The sequence below is a fragment of the Rhynchophorus ferrugineus genome, unplaced genomic scaffold (genome assembly GCF_030347505.1).
Source record: "Rhynchophorus ferrugineus isolate W39M unplaced genomic scaffold, kcgeb_rfMv2 rfM8, whole genome shotgun sequence".
Lineage (NCBI taxonomy): Eukaryota > Metazoa > Arthropoda > Insecta > Coleoptera > Curculionidae > Rhynchophorus > Rhynchophorus ferrugineus.
Genome location: NW_027472587.1, coordinates 32839507 through 32860676, shown reverse-complemented (window position 1 = coordinate 32860676; position 21170 = coordinate 32839507). Strand labels below are relative to the sequence as shown.

Genomic DNA, 21170 nt, shown 5'->3' with positions numbered 1-21170 from the left:
GGTTAAAGTGAATAAACATCGATATTGACTAAAAGAATTGTATTGGAAAATAAAAATTAATTGTTGTTAATGATTTCCAATAATTAATATATTTTGTATATGTACTTTCAAATACCGATAATTTTATGCTCATAGAATATATTATCTAGCGATCCAATAACAAGAAACTATGGCTGTCAGCCGCCATGGAAAATATCGATAGAACGTTCTAACGATATTTGAAATATTTCAATATTATTAAAAAAATATCGATATATCGGAGAAAAAGATTGCGATATTTTACAGGAGATATAGCCAGACTTTTAAGAAAAAATAAAAATATTTGTATACTGTATTTCTTAACAAAGAAAAACTGACTATTAATAAGATTTTAATAATAAGTACTAAAATGCACTAACATATAAAATTTAGTACCATTTTAAAAGGTTTATTAGAAGTTTCAAAATGGTTTTTATAAAGTTTAAGAAATATCTTTAACATTTTTGAAATATCGAAAATATCGACTTACAAAAATATCGATATATAGGCTAGAAATATCGATATAACCTTCTCTCGTTAATTTTCCACATCCCTACAATTAATATTTCGAAATGTATTTTAGTTGGAGGGGGTATTGACGTTCAGACCTCAAAAAAGGCCTTATAAGGTCTGAATCTAGAAGTTGCTGAACAGTTTAAAGCAATAAGCAAAAAGTGGGCTTTGTTGTATATCGTGCTCTATTGTGTAAACGTAGTTGTGATAGGAAGTTATAGTTATCCGTGTTTATAAGAAAGCTATAAGTATGTATAACTTTGAAACTTTGTATTCATGACAATGCAGATTTTGCTTTGTTTAAGGGTTTCTTAGCAATTTTTAAATTTCTTTCCAACAAAAATTATAATATTTGTGTGTTCCTTTAACGTTATTTAGATAAAGATTATTCAGGAAATCTAAGGTTAGCATCATTATGTTTCAATTTATTATTTGTTAATGCGTTTTATGTATTACGTATTACTGAAAATGTTTTCAATGTTTGTTTTAAATGTTTCAATACGTATTAGGTCTTTGTTATAGAATAGTTCGTGAATTGTTATGTTCATTAGTGTCGGCAATATTATTTTTACCAGATTACTGATATATCATATATCTGTATACTTATTTCGCAGTATTATAATTTAGTTTGGTTATGTATTAACTTTTTAATAGGAAGTTATAAATTTAACGATATTAATTCTCTTTAATACATAATTCATTGCAATGCGATTAAATGTATCAATATTTTAATATACCTAGTCGAATTAAAAGTTGAAAAAGCACTCATAATAAAATCGAGTTTGTATATGTTCCTCAGATTTACTAATATGCCTTTCTTTTTACTACCACTAAATACCTTAAAATAATATAATTAGATTGTTTTAACTGAAACATTGAGAACATTAATGAAAACGAAAAAAACAAAACAAAGTAGACGTCAAATATGGTATATTGCAATATCATAGTAATAGCATCGATATATATTCAGTTATGTATATTCATATAGTATTTGCTTTGCTTTTGTTTTACACCTTTTTACACCACCAATCTGTTGTTCCTTGCATGTATGGATTTTTTTCTTGTACAAGCACTACGAACTATAAAAATAATATTGATATGTACAAATTTAACATACCTGTGATCTTCGAAAATTAGCTGGCTATTCTGATAATTTTCTTGATATTCTTACATGTAGAGTTTAATATAATTTTTATTCACTTTTAAATTTATTTGTTTCTGAAATTTATAAAATTTGATTACATTTATATTAATTTTACAACCATGTATAAGAAATTGACAAGCAAGTAAAAGCAAACCATACAACTGGCAAATGCTAGACATAATGTAGACACATAATACACAATAGACACATAACTAGACCTAATGTAGATTATTCTAAAGTGTATGTGGATAGCAAACCAATCCTATACTACATGTTGTTTACTTTCTTATGTTCAATTTATATTTTTCATTAGTATATTTTTTTATTGCAGCATGCAGATTTTCGTGAAGACTTTGACTGGCAAAACCATCACCCTGGAGGCTGAGGCATCTGACACAATCGAAAATGTTAAAGCCAAGATTCAAGATAAAGAAGGCATTCCACCAGACCAGCAGCGATTGATCTTTGCTGGTAAACAACTAGAAGATGGACGTACATTGTCTGATTACAACATCCAAAAGGAATCAACTCTTCACTTAGTGTTGAGATTGAGGGGAGGCATGCAAATTATTGTCAAGACTTTAACTGGCAAAACCATTACTCTGGAGGTTGAAGCCTCTGACACTATTGAAAATGCGAAAGCCAAGATTCAAGATAAAGAAGGCATTGCCCCAGACCAACAGCGATTGATCTTTGCTGGTAAACAACTAGAAGATGGACGTACTCTTTCTGATTACAATATCCAGAAGGAATCTACACTTCACCTGGTATTGAGATTGAGAGGAGGCATGCAGATTTTTGTCAAAACTTTAACTGGTAAAACGATCACCCTTGAAGTTGAACCATCAGACACGATTGAAAATGTAAAAGCTAAAATTCGAGATAAAGAAGGTATTCCTCCAGATCAACAGCGATTGATCTTTGCTGGTAAACAACTAGAAGATGGACGTACATTGTCTGATTACAACATCCAGAAGGAATCAACTCTTCACTTAGTGTTGAGATTGAGGGGAGGCATGCAAATTATTGTCAAGACTTTAACTGGCAAAACCATTACTCTGGAGGTTGAAGCCTCTGACACTATTGAAAATGCGAAAGCCAAGATTCAAGATAAAGAAGGCATTGCCCCAGACCAACAGCGATTGATCTTTGCTGGTAAACAACTAGAAGATGGACGTACTCTTTCTGATTACAATATCCAGAAGGAATCTACGCTTCACCTGGTATTGAGATTGAGAGGAGGCATGCAGATTTTTGTCAAAACTTTAACTGGTAAAACGATCACCCTTGAAGTTGAACCATCAGACACGATTGAAAATGTAAAAGCTAAAATTCGAGATAAAGAAGGTATTCCTCCAGATCAACAGCGATTGATCTTTGCTGGTAAACAATTGGAAGATGGTCGTACCCTATCTGATTACAATATTCAAAAGGAGTCCACATTGCATTTAGTGCTAAGACTCAGAGGTGGCAATTAAAAGCATTTTTATTTGTATTTTGATATATTTTTAAATTAATGTGAAATAAATATCTGCAGTAATACATGTTTATTTTTCTTACTCTTAACTTATTTGAAGACCGTGTATTTAAAACTGAATATTTTTAAATTAGTATTTTATAATAAGCAACCCTTAGTAACTCGAAGTGAAGATATTTTGAGTGTTTGGATAGCAGTTTTTGGGAGTTTGGATGTAAGAACCCTATTGGTAGTATATAATAGTTGATAATTAATAACCAATGCAGATGTAAAAATACTTATAGCTGATTTATATTCAAGATGAAAAACAGGAAATAGAATTAAAAGATATTAAGTTATTAGTTGTTTTTAGCTCTATTCGATATATATATTCGATATTCTATATCGATATATCGGAGAAAAAATTGCGATATTTTACAAGAGATGTAGCCATACTTTTAAGAAAATATAAAAATATTTGTATACCAGCCCAGAGAAATATCGACATTTTCTTAACAAAGAAAAACTGACTATTAATACAATTTTAATAATAAGTACTAAAATGCACTAACATATAAAATTTAGTACCAATTTAAAAGGTTTATTAGAAATTTCAAAAGGTTTTTTACAAAGTTTAAGAAATATCTTTAACATTTTTGAACCATTAAGAATTTTATATCTGTATTCCTGTCCTATACTATTAAATGAAATTATTCCCTTTTGAGGAACTTCTAGGATCCATTTATTGGATCAATTTAAGTACATATTTTGTATTTTAGTAATACTGGTTGTTTTCCAAAAGGTTATTTGTTCATTGTTAAATTTTATTGTTTTCTTCCCTAATTAAAACTTTCTGAGAATGTAATTAAGATCAATTAAAGACTGTTTATGAACATACTTTCTTAGCTTATTTAAAAGTCACTTTTATAACCATTAAATTACGCAAGAGAGAAAAAACTATTTAATTCAACGTGTAACCTTTCTAGTATTGATGTGTTGATTTTTTAGTAATCCGATACGGCCAATCAACCAACAGCAAATCATATTAATGGCTTTTGTTGCGACTGTATTATATTGGGATATTTTATATTTTTATTCGTATTAGTAGTATTTTATGTATTTATTTCGTTTTAGAGAAACTGCGGTATTGTCAATAGCATATTGTATAGCTAGTCAGGTATTTTTGATGTTTGGTTTTCTTATCAATTTATATACCTACTTATAAAGCTGTAAAGTCTTAATTAGGGTAATAAGCAATAAAACGCCAGGGTTGGGTAGTATTTGAATGACTTGTATTTGGAAATTGTAATTTAAATACAAATACATGTTTTGTATTTTAATTACATCTTGAAAATATAATTTGTTATACGTATTTCAAGTACCTGACGCTGGTGTGCTTGTTAAATGTCAATGGTTTCTTGGTTGTTTGAATATTTACATGTCTAAATATGTACCTTTATATTAGTCTACGGCAGTATACGAGTATAATCTTTTAACTCACATAAAAGTTATATTTACGATTTATTTAATACATAGAAATTAACTTGGATAAACATAAACACTGGTTCTTCTCGAACGTTAATGTGGCTGCATTTGAATATCATGAGAATTTTATTTACTAGCTCACGTCTTCATGTAAGAAAGCCACATTTAGGCATTTTTCTCCTTCCATAAATATTAAGGAATCGGATGTTAGAAAAGGGCAATAGATCCTACTTTCCTAGAAACTTACTAGAAACTAGAACATAATTGCTGCAGTTTTAGATTAGATTCAGGGCAACAAGTGTTACTATAGCAAACTTCTGCTTACTTTAACGTCTGTCCTAATCAGGTTAGATTGTCTGCAGGTTTCTAATTTAAGGAATTTTACTGTTATATTTATGTTTGCAACTAAAAGAGAGATTAAAAAGAATATTTGATAGGATTTTACTTTACAAAATGCTTTGGTTGTCAGAGGCATCACAATACGTGACAGGCAAATAATTCCAAACTTTTAATTCATGCCCTAAAGGTATATTAAAAAAAAAACATGAAATCTATAAAATTAGATTTGTGTTGGCACTGCTCGACCCTGATGCCAAATGTCTACAAGATTCTCCAAAATGTTGGTGATAATTAGATGTTATAAGTCCAATTTGATACGGCAACGTTGTGACGTAATAATTTTTGATGGCGCACTGGGCTGTTTTATTGTATATACTATATAAAGAATTTATTGAACACTTGCATTGTATCTTTGTAACATGTTACTCTCTCGTTATGCTTTCACCACATTACACTTTTAGTTCTTCCAATCAAACAGCCAATGCACGTCATTAAGACCATCGAACATATTGATATATTCAGTTTAAAAAAGCGCAAAATCCTTTTTAAACTCAAGGCATTTTTCTTTCTGATTTTACTAATTAGCATTACTCTAGTTAAAAAGATACAGAAAGAAGTCTGATGTGCCAGAACATGTAAGAAAATCGGTCTATATGTAAAACTCGATTTGTGTTGATACTGGTCGACACCGTTGTCATATGTCAATGGGCATATAATAGAACAACACTAATCTACGATCTATTATGACTACTCAATAAATATGCATTAGATGTACTATAAAGTAAAAATAAATTATATTTTGTAACGTTATTTTTATTTCGTTATTTTATTTAAATTTTGTTGATAGAGTCAATAGAAACTAAAACTTAAATTTGGTGCGGCAACGTTGCATTATAAATTTTGTTATGAATGATTTTCTAGTGCATATTTTCAGGATCAAGGCTACTACTAACAATCAAACACATCTAAATAATAAGATATGAATTTTATTCATAATTGTATACAAGTCTTAGATATCATAGTCATTGAAATCAACTCACGAGGATCAATATTTTATTTTAAACAGTTACGAATTGTATATTTACATCATTCAAGTTGTACAAAAATGTTCGTTACAAAAAACCATACAAAAATGTTGTAGGGTGAGAGGTACGGCTCGATGACTAGCAACACTGATCTGATGTTGTTGATGAAAAGTCGCTTTCACGCGTCTTAGGGTAAAACAGAAAGAATTAAACTAGGTGCATCTAAAATCGTCTCTCGCAAATGCACACTTCTTTTATACTCACGTAACAACAATGTAAACAAGTTGTCAACAAGATATTTAACAGTTCTGAATTAAAACTACTGGACGGTTTTTATGGGTATAGGTTTATTTATACATTATTTTTAAGTCCTATGTTCTAATTAGATACTCTATCGTGCATCAATGGTGTCTGGGCCCCTAATGTATTTATACATCTCGAAAAAATCCAAATAAGTATAGTATTTTCATAATAATAATATCATTCTAATGTAGCTGTTTAGTATTTTAAGTAATTTTAATAATGTCTAAAGTGTATTTAACTTAATATTGAGGTAAATAACACTGTTGTTAATATTTTAGGGTTAAGCCTCAATTGTTTTGTTTACTGTGTATATGAGTCCCCAATAATTGTTTTTTTTTTCAATAACCAAATAATATACTTATTATAAATTATAAAAGGCCAATATAAAATATCTGGTGTCTTGTGAATGAAATAATAGTTCCATGGGCCATACTTCACCAGGTTAGGAAAAATGATACATGCATTTTAAAATAAATTTATTTTTAATAATCTGTTTATTGTATACTATTTTGAATCGATATTTTTGTTATTCTTTATTATCGTCATGTAGCCCATTATAAAGTATCAAAAGAAATAGATATACAGTAACAATGCTAATTTTATATTAAAATCATTAAAAAAATATTTTCTAATAAATAATAATAAAATAAATAAACAGTTTTGACATATGAGTAATATCCAAATAAAAAATTTCGATATTTTCCAATACTTTTTCAAATATATATTGACAGTTATAATATAGAGTATCGAACTTTTTTGACAATTCTTTACCTCCCACCCTTTTTACACAAAAGAATGTTCTCAGAAAAAGTAGGGTTAAAGTGAATAAAAATCGATATTAACTAAAAGAATTGTATTGGAAAATAAAAATTAATTGTTGTTCAAGATTTCCAATAATTAATATATTTTGTATATGTACTTTCAAATATCGATAATTTTATGCTCATAGAATGTATTATCTAGCGATCCAATAACAAGAAACTTGGCTGTCAGCCGCCATGGAAAATATCGATAGAACGTTCTAACAATATTTGAAATATTTCAATATTATTAAAAAAATATCGATATATCGGAGAAAAAGATTGCGATATTTTACAGGAGATATAGCCAGACTTTTAAGAAAAAATAAAAATATTTGTATACTGTATTTCTTAACAAAGAAAAACTGACTATTAATAAGATTTTAATAATAAGTACTAAAATGCATTAACATATAAAATTTAGTACCAATTTAAAAGGTTTATTAGAAGTTTCAAAATGGTTTTTATAAAGTTTAAGAAATATCTTTAACATTTTTGAAATATCGAAATTATCGACTTACAAAAATATCGATATATAGGCTAGAAATATCGATATACCCTTCTCTCGTTAATTCTGCACATCCCTACAATTAATATTTGGAAATGTATTTTAGTTGGAGGGGGTATTGACGTTTAAACCTCAAAAAAGGCCTTATAAGGTCTGAATCTAGAAGTTGCTAAACAGTTTAAAGCAATAAGCGAAAAGTGGGCTTTGTTGTATATCGTGCTCTATTGTGTAAACGTAGTTGTGATAGGAAGTTATAGTTATCCGTGTTTATAAGAAAGCTATAAGTAAGTATAACTTTGAAACAATTTTCTTTGTATTCATGACAATGCAGATTTTGCTTTGTTTAAGGGTTTCTTAGCAAATTTTAAATTTCTTTCCAACAAAAATTATAATATTTGTGTGTTCCTTTAACGTTATTTAGATAAAGATTATTCAGGAAATCTAAGGTTAGCATCATTATGTTTCAATTTATTATTTGTTAATGTGTTTTATGTATTACGTATTACTGAAAATGTTTTCAATGTTTGTTTTAAATGTCTCAATACGTATTAGGTCTTTGTTATAGAATAGTTCGTGAATTGTTATGTTCATTAGTGTTGGCAATGTTATTTTTACCAGATTACAGATATATCATATATCAGTATACTTATTTCGCAGTATTATAATTTAGTTTGGTTATGTATTAACTTTTTAATAGGAAGTTATAAATTTAACGATATTAATTCTCTTTAATACATAATTCATTGCAATGCGATTAAATGTATCAATATTTTAAAATACCTAGTCGAATTAAAAGTTGAAAAAGCACTCATAATAAAATCGAGTTTGTATATGTTCCTCAGATTTACTAATATGCCTTTCTTTTTACTACCACTAAATACCTTAAAATAATATAATTAGATTGTTTTAACTGAAACATTGAGAACATTAATGAAAACGAAAAAAACAAAACAAAGTAGACGTCAAATATGGTATATTGCAATATCATAGTAATAGCATCGATATATATTCGGTTATGTATATTCATATAGTATTTGCTTTGCTTTTGTTTTACACCTTTTTACACCACCAATCTGTTGTTCCTTGCATGTATGGATTTTTTTCTTGTACAAGCACTAGGAACTATAAAAATAATATTGATATGTACAAATTTAACATACCTGTGATCTTCGAAAATTAGCTGGCTATTCTGATAATTTTCTTGATATTCTTACATGTAGAGTTTAATATAATTTTTATTCACTTTTAAATTTATTTGTTTCTGATATTTATAAAATTTGATTACATTTATATTAATTTTACAACCATGTATAAGGAATTGACAAGCAAGTAAAAGCAAACCATACAACTGGCAAATGCTAGACATAATGTAGACACATAATACACAATAGACACATAACTAGACCTAATGTAGATTATTCTAAAGTGTATGTGGATAGCAAACCAATCCTATACTACATGTTGTTTACTTTCTTATGTTCAATTTATATTTTTCATTAGTATATTTTTTTATTGCAGCATGCAGATTTTCGTGAAGACTTTGACTGGCAAAACCATCACCCTGGAGGCTGAGGCATCTGACACAATCGAAAATGTTAAAGCCAAGATTCAAGATAAAGAAGGCATTCCACCAGACCAGCAGCGATTGATCTTTGCTGGTAAACAACTAGAAGATGGACGTACATTGTCTGATTACAACATCCAAAAGGAATCAACTCTTCACTTAGTGTTGAGATTGAGGGGAGGCATGCAAATTATTGTCAAGACTTTAACTGGCAAAACCATTACTCTGGAGGTTGAAGCCTCTGACACTATTGAAAATGCGAAAGCCAAGATTCAAGATAAAGAAGGCATTGCCCCAGACCAACAGCGATTGATCTTTGCTGGTAAACAACTAGAAGATGGACGTACTCTTTCTGATTACAATATCCAGAAGGAATCTACACTTCACCTGGTATTGAGATTGAGAGGAGGCATGCAGATTTTTGTCAAAACTTTAACTGGTAAAACGATCACCCTTGAAGTTGAACCATCAGACACGATTGAAAATGTAAAAGCTAAAATTCGAGATAAAGAAGGTATTCCTCCAGATCAACAGCGATTGATCTTTGCTGGTAAACAATTGGAAGATGGTCGTACCCTATCTGATTACAATATTCAAAAGGAGTCCACATTGCATTTAGTGCTAAGACTCAGAGGTGGCAATTAAAAGCATTTTTATTTGTATTTTGATATATTTTTAAATTAATGTGAAATAAATATCTGCAGTAATACATGTTTTTTTTTTCTTACTCTTAACTTATTTGAAGACCGTGTATTTAAAACTGAATATTTTTAAATTAGTATTTTATAATAAGCAACCCTTAGTAACTCGAAGTGAAGATATTTTGAGTGTTTGGATAGCAGTTTTTGGGAGTTTGGATGTAAGAACCCTATTGGTAGTATATAATAGTTGATAATTAATAACCAATGCAGATGTAAAAATACTTATAGCTGATTTATATTCAAGATGAAAAACAGGAAATAGAATTAAAAGATATTAAGTTATTAGTTGTTTTTAGCTCTATTCGATATATATATTCGATATTCTATATCGATATATCGGAGAAAAAATTGCGATATTTTACAAGAGATATAGCCATACTTTTAAGAAAATATAAAAATATTTGTATACCAGCCCAGAGAAATATCGACATTTTCTTAACAAAGAAAAACTGACTATTAATACAATTTTAATAATAAGTACTAAAATGCACTAACATATAAAATTTAGTACCAATTTAAAAGGTTTATTAGAAATTTCAAAAGGTTTTTTACAAAGTTTAAGAAATATCTTTAACATTTTTGAACCATTAAGAATTTTATATCTGTATTCCTGTCCTATACTATTAAATGAAATTATTCCCTTTTGAGGAACTTCTAGGATCCATTTATTGGATCAATTTAAGTACATATTTTGTATTTTAGTAATACTGGTTGTTTTCCTATAAGGTTATTTGTTCATTGTTAAATTTTATTGTTTTCTTCCCTAATTAAAACTTTCTGAGAATGTAATTAAGATCAATTAAAGACTGTTTATGAACATACTTTCTTAGCTTATTTAAAAGTCACTTTTATAACCATTAAATTACGCAAGAGAGAAAAAACTATTTAATTCAACGTGTAACCTTTCTAGTATTGATGTGTTGATTTTTTAGTAATCCGATACGGCCAATCAACCAACAGCAAATCATATTAATGGCTTTTGTTGCGACTGTATTATATTGGGATATTTTATATTTTTATTCGTATTAGTAGTATTTTATGTATTTATTTCGTTTTAGAGAAACTGCGGTATTGTCAATAGCATATTGTATAGCTAGTCAGGTATTTTTGATGTTTGGTTTTCTTATCAATTTATATACCTACTTATAAAGCTGTAAAGTCTTAATTAGGGTAATAAGCAATAAAACGCCAGGGTTGGGTAGTATTTGAATGACTTGTATTTGGAAATTGTAATTTAAATACAAATACATGTTTTGTATTTTAATTACATCTTGAAAATATAATTTGTTATACGTATTTCAAGTACCTGACGCTGGTGTGCTTGTTAAATGTCAATGGTTTCTTGGTTGTTTGAATATTTACATGTCTAAATATGTACCTTTATATTAGTCTACGGCAGTATACGAGTATAATCTTTTAACTCACATAAAAGTTATATTTACGATTTATTTAATACATAGAAATTAACTTGGATAAACATAAACACTGGTTCTTCTCGAACGTTAATGTGGCTGCATTTGAATATCATGAGAATTTTATTTACTAGCTCACGTCTTCATGTAAGAAAGCCACATTTAGGCAATTTTCTCTTTCCATAAATATTAAGGAATCGGATGTTAGAAAAGGGCAATAGATCCTACTTTCCTAGAAACTTACTAGAAACTAGAACATAATTGCTGCAGTTTTAGATTAGATTCAGGGCAACAAGTGTTACTATAGCAAACTTCTGCTTACTTTAACGTCTGTCCTAATCAGGTTAGATTGTCTGCAGGTTTCTAATTTAAGGAATTTTACTGTTATATTTATGTTTGCAAAGCAAAGAGAGATTAAAAAGAATATTTGATAGGATTTTACTTTACAAAATGCTTTGGTTGTCAGAGGCATCACAATACGTGACAGGCAAATAATTCCAAACTTTTAATTCATGCCCTAAAGGTATATTAAAAAAAAACATGAAATAACGCATAAGAGTAACAGGAACAGCAGTACTAGTAAAGAATATCATGATTTTATTGTTTCTGAGGACAGTTACAGTGTTCAGTCACAGGTGTCAAAAATAGTCATTATCATCATTTTAACCTAATTAAAAAGAGACAAAATGCTGTCCGATGGGTCGAACATATAACCGAATCAATCTATAAAATTAGATTTGTGTTGGCACTGCTCGACCCTGATGCCAAATGTCTACAAGATTCTCCAAAATGTTGGTGATAATTAGATGTTATAAGTCCAATTTGATACGGCAACGTTGTGACGTAATAATTTTTGATGGCGCACTGGGCTGTTTTATTGTATATACTATATAAAGAATTTATTGAACACTTGCATTGTATCATTGTAACATGTTACTCTCTCGTGTTTCAACACCTATTAATGCTTCACCATGCCATTATGCTTTCGCCACATTACACTTTTAGTTCTTCCAATCAAACAGCCAATGCACGTCATTAAGACCATCGAACATATTGATATATTCAGTATATAAAAACGCAAAATCCTTTTTAAACTGAAGGCATTTTTTTTTCTGATTTTACTAATTAGCATTACTCTAGATAAAAAGATACAGAAAGAAGTCTGATGTGCCAGAACATGTAAGAAAATCGGTCTATATATAAAACTCGATTTGTGTTGATACTGGTCGACACCGTTGTCATATGTCAATGGGCATATAATAGAACAACTCTAATCTACGAGCTATTGTGACTATTCAATAAATATGAATTAGATGTACTATAAAGTAAAAATAAATTATATTTTGTAACGTTATTTTTATTTCGTTATTTTATTTAAATTTTGTTGATAGAGTCAATAGAAGCTAAAACTTAAATTTGGTGCGGCAACGTTGTATTATAAATTTTGTTAGGAATGATTTTCTAGTGCATATTTTCAGGATCAAGGCTACTACTAACAATCAAACACATCTAAATAATAAGATATGAATTTTATTCATAATTGTATACAAGTTTTAAATATCATAGTCATTGAAATCAACTCACGAGGATCAATATTTTATTTTAAACAGTTACGAAGTGTATATTTACATCATTCAAGTTGTACAAAAATGTTTGTTACAAAAAACCATACAAAAATGTAGTAGGATGAGAGGTACGGCTCGATGACTAGCAACACTGATCTGATGTTGTTGATGAAAAGTCGCTTTCACGCGTCTTACCGTAAAACAGAAAGAATTAAACTAGGTGCATCTAAAATCGTCTCTCGCAAATGCAAACATCTTTTATACTCACGTAACAACAATGTAAACAAGTTGTCAACAAGATATTTAACAGTTCTGAATTAAAACTACTGGACGGTTTTTATGGGTATAGGTTTATTTATACATTATTTTTAAGTCCTATGTTCTAATTAGATACTCTATCGTGCATCAATGGTGTCTGGGCCCCTAATGTATTTATACATCTCGAAAAAATCCAAATAAGTATAGTATTTTCATAATAATAATATCATTCTAATGTAGCTGTTTAGTATTTTAAGTAATTTTAATAATGTCTAAAGTGTATTTAACTTAATATTGAGGTAAATAACACTGTTGTTAATATTTTAGGGTTAAGCCTCAATTGTTTTGTTTACTGTGTATATGAGTCCCCAATAATTGTTTTTTTTTTCAATAACCAAATAATATACTTATTATAAATTATAAAAGGCCAATATAAAATATCTGGTGTCTTGTGAATGAAATAATAGTTCCATGGGCCATACTTCACCAGGTTAGGAAAAATGATACATGCATTTTAAAATAAATTTATTTTTAATAATCTGTTTATTGTATACTATTTTGAATCGATATTTTTGTTATTCTTTATTATCGTCATGTAGCCCATTATAAAGTATCAAAAGAAATAGATATACAGTAACAATGCTAATTTTATATTAAAATCATTAAAAAAATATTTTCTAATAAATAATAATAAAATAAATAAACAGTTTTGACATATGAGTAATATCCAAATAAAAAATTTCGATATTTTCCAATACTTTTTCAAATATATATTGACAGTTATAATATAGAGTATCGAACTTTTTTGACAATTCTTTACCTCCCACCCTTTTTACACAAAAGAATGTTCTCAGAAAAAGTAGGGTTAAAGTGAATAAACATCGATATTGACTAAAAGAATTGTATTGGAAAATAAAAATTAATTGTTGTTCATGATTTCCAATAATTAATATATTTTGTATATGTACTTTCAAATATCGATAATTTTATGCTCATAGAATATATTATCTAGCGATCCAATAACAGGAAACTATGGCTGTCAGCCGCCATGGAAAATATCGATAGAACGTTCTAACGATATTTGAAATATTTCAATATTATTAAAAAAATATCGATATATCGGAGAAAAAGATTGCGATATTTTACAGGAGATATAGCCAGACTTTTAACAAAAAATAAAAATATTTGTATACTGTATTTCTTAACAAAGAAAAACTGACTATTAATAAGATTTTAATAATAAGTACTAAAATGCACTAACATATAAAATTTAGTACCAATTTAAAAGGTTTATTAGAAGTTTCAAAATGGTTTTTATAAAGTTTAAGAAATATCTTTAACATTTTTGAAATATCGAAAATATCGACTTACAAAAATATCGATATATAGGCTAGAAATATCGATATACACTTCTCTCGTTAATTCTGCACATCCCTACAATTAATATTTGGAAATGTATTTTAGTTGGAGGGGGTATCGACGTTTAAACCTCAAAAAAGGCCTTATAAGGTCTGAATCTAGAAGTTGCTGAACAGTTTAAAGCAATAAGCGAAAAGTGGGCTTTGTTGTATATCGTGCTCTATTGTGTAAACGTAGTTGTGATAGGAAGTTATAGTTATCCGTGTTTATAAGAAAGCTATAAGTAAGTATAACTTTGAAACAATTTTCTTTGTATTCATGACAATGCAGATTTTGCTTTGTTTAAGGGTTTCTTAGCAATTTTTAAATTTCTTTCCAACAAAAATTATAATATTTGTGTGTTCCTTTAACGTTATTTAGATAAAGATTATTCAGGAAATCTAAGGTTAGCATCATTATGTTTCAATTTATTATTTGTTAATGTGTTTTATGTATTACGTATTACTGAAAATGTTTTCAATGTTTGTTTTAAATGTCTCAATACGTATTAGGTCTTTGTTATAGAATAGTTCGTGAATTGTTATGTTCATTAGTGTTGGCAATGTTATTTTTACCAGATTACTGATATATCATATATCAGTATACTTATTTCGCAGTATTATAATTTAGTTTGGTTATGTATTAACTTTTTAATAGGAAGTTATAAATTTAACGATATTAATTCTCTTTAATACATAATTCATTGCAATGCGATTAAATGTATCAATATTTTAATATACCTAGTCGAATTAAAAGTTGAAAAAGCACTCAAAATAAAATCGAGTTTGTATATGTTCCTCAGATTTACTAATATGCCTTTCTTTTTACTACCACTAAATACCTTAAAATAATATAATTAGATTGTTTTAACTGAAACATTGAGAACATTAATGAAAACGAAAAAAACAAAACAAAGTAGACGTCAAATATGGTATATTGCAATATCATAGTAATAGCATCGATATATATTCAGTTATGTATATTCATATAGTATTTGCTTTGCTTTTGTTTTACACCTTTTTACACCACCAATCTGTTGTTCCTTGCATGTATGGATTTTCTTCTTGTACAAGCACTAGGAACTATAAAAATAATATTGATATGTACAAATTTAACATACCTGTGATCTTCGAAAATTAGCTGGCTATTCTGATAATTTTCTTGATATTCTTACATGTAGAGTTTAATATAATTTTTATTCACTTTTAAATTTATTTGTTTCTGAAATTTATAAAATTTTATTAAATTTATATTAATTTTACAACCATGTATGAGAAATTGACAAGCAAGTAAAAGCAAACCATACAACTGGCAAATGCTAGACATAATGTAGAAACATAATACACAATAGACACATAACTAGACCTATTGTAGATTATTCTAAAGTGTATGTGGATAGCAAACCAATCCTATACTACATGTTGTTTACTTTTTTATGTTCAATTTATATTTTTCATTAGTATATTTTTTTATTGCAGCATGCAGATTTTCGTGAAGACTTTGACTGGCAAAACCATCACCCTGGAGGCTGAGGCATCTGACACAATCGAAAATGTTAAAGCCAAGATTCAAGATAAAGAAGGCATTCCACCAGACCAGCAGCGATTGATCTTTGCTGGTAAACAACTAGAAGATGGACGTACATTGTCTGATTACAACATCCAAAAGGAATCAACTCTTCACTTAGTGTTGAGATTGAGGGGAGGCATGCAAATTATTGTCAAGACTTTAACTGGCAAAACCATTACTCTGGAGGTTGAAGCCTCTGACACTATTGAAAATGCGAAAGCCAAGATTCAAGATAAAGAAGGCATTGCCCCAGACCAACAGCGATTGATCTTTGCTGGTAAACAACTAGAAGATGGACGTACTCTTTCTGATTACAATATCCAGAAGGAATCTACACTTCACCTGGTATTGAGATTGAGAGGAGGCATGCAGGTTTTTGTCAAAACTTTAACTGGTAAAACGATCACCCTTGAAGTTGAACCATCAGACACGATTGAAAATGTAAAAGCTAAAATTCGAGATAAAGAAGGTATTCCTCCAGATCAACAGCGATTGATCTTTGCTGGTAAACAATTGGAAGATGGTCGTACCCTATCTGATTACAATATTCAAAAGGAGTCCACATTGCATTTAGTGCTAAGACTCAGAGGTGGCAATTAAAAGCATTTTTATTTGTATTTTGATATATTTTTAAATTAATGTGAAATAAATATCTGCAGTAATACATGTTTTTTTTTCTTACTCTTAACTTATTTGAAGACCATGTATTTAAAACTGAATATTTTTAAATTAGTATTTTATAATAAGCAACCCTTAATAACTCGAAGTGAAGATATTTTGAGTGTTTGGATAGCAGTTTTTGGGAGTTTGGATGTAAGAACCCTATTGGTAGTATATAATAGTTGATAATTAATAACTAATGCAGATGTAAAAATACTTATAGCTGATTTATATTCAAGATGAAAAACAGGAAATAGAATTAAAAGATATTAAGTTATTAGTTGTTTTTAGCTCTATTCGATATATATATTCGATATTCTATATCGATATATCGGAGAAAAAATTGCGATATTTTACAAGAGATATAGCCATACTTTTAAGAAAATATAAAAATATTTGTATACCAGCCCAGAGAAATATCGACATTTTCTTAACAAAGAAAAACTGACTATTAATACAATTTTAATAATAAGTACTAAAATGCACTAACATATAAAATTTAGTACCAATTTAAAAGGTTTATTAGAAATTTCAAAAGGTTTTTTACAAAGTTTAAGAAATATCTTTAACATTTTTGAACCATTAAGAATTTTATATCTGTATTCCTGTCCTATACTATTAAATGAAATTATTCCCTTTTGAGGAACTTCTAGGATCCATTTATTGGATCAATTTAAGTACATATTTTGTATTTTAGTAATACTGGTTGTTTTCCTATAAGGTTATTTGTTCATTGTTAAATTTTATTGTTTTCTTCCCTAATTAGAACTTTCTGAGAATGTAATTAAGATCAATTAAAGACTGTTTATGAACATACTTTCTTAGCTTATTTAAAAGTCACTTTTATAACCATTAAATTACGCAAGAGAGAAAAAACTATTTAATTCAACGTGTAACCTTTCTAGTATTGATGTGTTGATTTTTTAGTAATCCGATACGGCCAATCAACCAACAGCAAATCATATTAATGGCTTTTGTTGCGACTGTATTATATTGGGATATTTTATATTTTTATTCGTATTAGTAGTATTTTATGTATTTATTTCGTTTTAGAGAAACTGCGGTATTGTCAATAGCATATTGTATAGCTAGTCAGGTATTTTTGATGTTTGGTTTTCTTATCAATTTATATACCTACTTATAAAGCTGTAAAGTCTTAATTGGGGTAATAAGCAATAAAACGCCAGGGTTGGGTAGTATTTGAATTACTTGTATTTAGAAATTGTAATTAAAATACAAATACATGTTTTGTATTTTAATTACATCTTGAAAATATAATTTGTTATACATATTTCAAGTACCTGACGCTGGTGTGCTTGTTAAATGTCAATGGTTTCTTGGTTGTTTGAATATTTACATGTCTAAATATGTACCTTTATATTAGTCTACGGCAGTATACGAGTATAATCTTTTAACTCACATAAAAGTTATATTTACGATTTATTTAATACATAGAAATTAACTTGGATAAACATAAACACTGGTTCTTCTCGAACGTTAATGTGGCTGCATTTGAATATCATGAGAATTTTATTTACTAGCTCACGTCTTCATGTAAGAAAGCCACATTTAGGCATTTTTCTCTTTCCATAAATATTAAGGAATCGGATGTTAGAAAAGGGCAATAGATCCTACTTTCCTAGAAACTTACTAGAAACTAGAACATAATTGCTGCAGTTTTAGATTAGATTCAGGGCAACAAGTGTTACTATAGCAAACTTCTGCTTACTTTAACGTCTGTCCTAATCAGGTTAGATTGTCTGCAGGTTTCTAATTTAAGGAATTTTACTGTTATATTTATGTTTGCAACTAAAAGAGAGATTAAAAAGAATATTTGATAGGATTTTACTTTACAACTTACATGCTTTGGTTGTCAGAGGCATCACAATACGTGACAGGCAAATAATTCCAAACTTTTAATTCATGCCCTAAAAGTATATTTAAAAAAAACATGAAATAACGCATAAGAGTAACAGGAACAGCAGTACTAGTAAAGAATATCATGATTTTATTGTTTCTGAGGACAGTTACAATGTTCAGTCACAGGTGTCAAAAATAGTCATTATCATCATTTTAACCTAATTAAAAAGAGACAAAATGCTGTCCGATGGGTCGAACATATAACCGAATCAATCTATAAAATTAGATTTGTGTTGGCACTGCTCGACCCTGATGCCAAATGTCTACAAGATTCTCCAAAATGTTAGTGATAATTAGATGTTATAAGTCCAATTTGATACGGCAACGTTGTGACGTAATAATTTTTGATGGCGCACTGGGCTGTTTTATTGTATATACTATATAAAGAATTTATTGAACACTTGCATTGTATCATTGTAACATGTTACTCTCTCGTGTTTCAACACCTATTAATGCTTCACCATGCCATTATGCTTTCACCACATTACACTTTTAGTTCTTCCAATCAAACAGCCAATGCACGTCATTAAGACCATCGAACATATTGATATATTCAGTTTATAAAAACGCAAAATCCTTTTTAAACTCAAGGCATTTTTCTTTCTGATTTTACTAATTAGCATTACTCTAGTTAAAAAGAGACAGAAAGAAGTCTGATGTGCCAGAACATGTAAGAAAATCGGTCTATATATAAAACTCGATTTGTGTTGATACTGGTCGACACCGTTGTCATATGTCAATGGGCACATAATAGAACTACTCTAATCTACGAGCTATTGTGACTATTCAATAAATATGCATTTGGTGCGGCAACGTTGCATTATAAATTTTGTTAGGAATGATTTTCTAGTGCATATTTTCAGGATCAAGGCTACTACTAACAATCAAACACATCTAAATAATAAGATATGAATTTTATTCATAATTGTATACAAGTTTTAAATATCATAGTCATTGAAATCAACTCACGAGGATCAATATTTTATTTTAAACAGTTACGAATTGCGAATACAAAAATGTTCGTTACAAAAAACCATACAAAAATGTTGTAGGATGAGAGGTACGGCTCGATGACTAGCAACACTGATCTGATGTTGTTGATGAAAAGTCGCTTTCACGCGTCTTAGGGTAAAACAGAAAGAATTAAACTAGGTGCATCTAAAATCGTCTCTCGCAAATGCACACTTCTTTTATACTCACGTAACAACAATGTAAACAAGTTGTCAACAAGATATTTAACAGTTCTGAATTAAAACTACTGGACGGTTTTTATGGGTATAGATTTATTTATACATTATTTTTAAGTCCTATGTTATAATTAGATACTATATCGTGCATCAATGGTGTCTGGGCCCCTAATGTATTTATACATCTCGAAAAAATCCAAATAAGTATAATATTTTCATAATAATAATATCATTCTAATGTAGCTGTTTAGTATTTTAAGTAACTTTAATAATGTCTAAAGTGTATTTAAATTAATATTGAGGTAAATAACACTTTTGTTAATATTTTAGGGTTAAGCCTCAATTGTTTTATTTACTGTGTATATGAGTCCCCAATAATTGTTTTTTTTTTCAGTAACCAAATAATATACTTATTATAAATTATAAAAAGCCAATATAAAATATCTGGTGTCTTGTGAATGAAATAATAGTTCCATGGGCCATACTTCACCAGGTTAGGAAAAATGATACATGCGTTTTAAAATAAATTTATTTTTAATAATCTGTTTATTGTATACTATTTTGAATCGATATTTTTGTTATTCTTTATTATCGTCATGTAGCCCATTATAAAGTATCAAAAGAAATAGATATACAGTAACAATGCTAATTTTATATTAAAATCATTAAAAAAATATTTTCTAATAAATAATAATAAAAGAAATAAACAGTTTTGACGTATGAGTAATATCCAAATAAAAAATTTCGATATTTTCCAATACTTTTTCAAATATATATTGACAGTTATAATATAGAGTATCGAACTTTTTTGACAATTCTTTACCTCCCACCCTTTTTACACAAAAGAATGTTCTCAGAAAAAGTAGGGTTAAAGTGAATAAACATCGATATTAACTAAAAGAATTGTATTGGAAAATAAAAATTAATTGTTGTTCATGATTTCCAATAATTAATATATTTTGTATATGTACTTTCAAATATCGATAATTTTATGCTCATAGAATGTATTATCTAGCGATCCAATAACAAGAAACTTGGCTGTCAGCCGCCATGGAAAATATCGATAGAACGTTCTAACGATATTTGAAATATTTCAATATTACTAAAAAAATATCGATATATCGGAGAAAAAGATTGCGATATTTTACAGGAGATATAGCCAGACTTTTAAGAAAAAATAAAAATATTTGTGTACCAGCCTAGAGAAATATCGACATTTTCTTAACAAAGAAAAACTGACTATTAATAAGATTTTAATAATAAGTACTAAAATGCACTAACATATAAAATTTAGTACCATTTTAAAAGGTTTATTAGAAGTTTCCAAATGGTTTTTATAAAGTTT

The 21170-nt window shown here is 28.5% G+C and overlaps 1 pseudogene across 1 annotated transcript; it reads left to right on the top strand.

Annotated features, from left to right (window-relative positions):
* Window positions 1-647: 647 nt before the first annotated feature.
* Window positions 648-16722, top strand: LOC143201087 (polyubiquitin-A-like; annotated as a pseudogene). The gene is made up of 4 exons (XR_013006873.1): window positions 648-779; window positions 2007-3167; window positions 9110-9814; window positions 15968-16722. The product of XR_013006873.1 is annotated as a polyubiquitin-A-like (transcript).
* Window positions 16723-21170: the final 4448 nt, after the last annotated feature.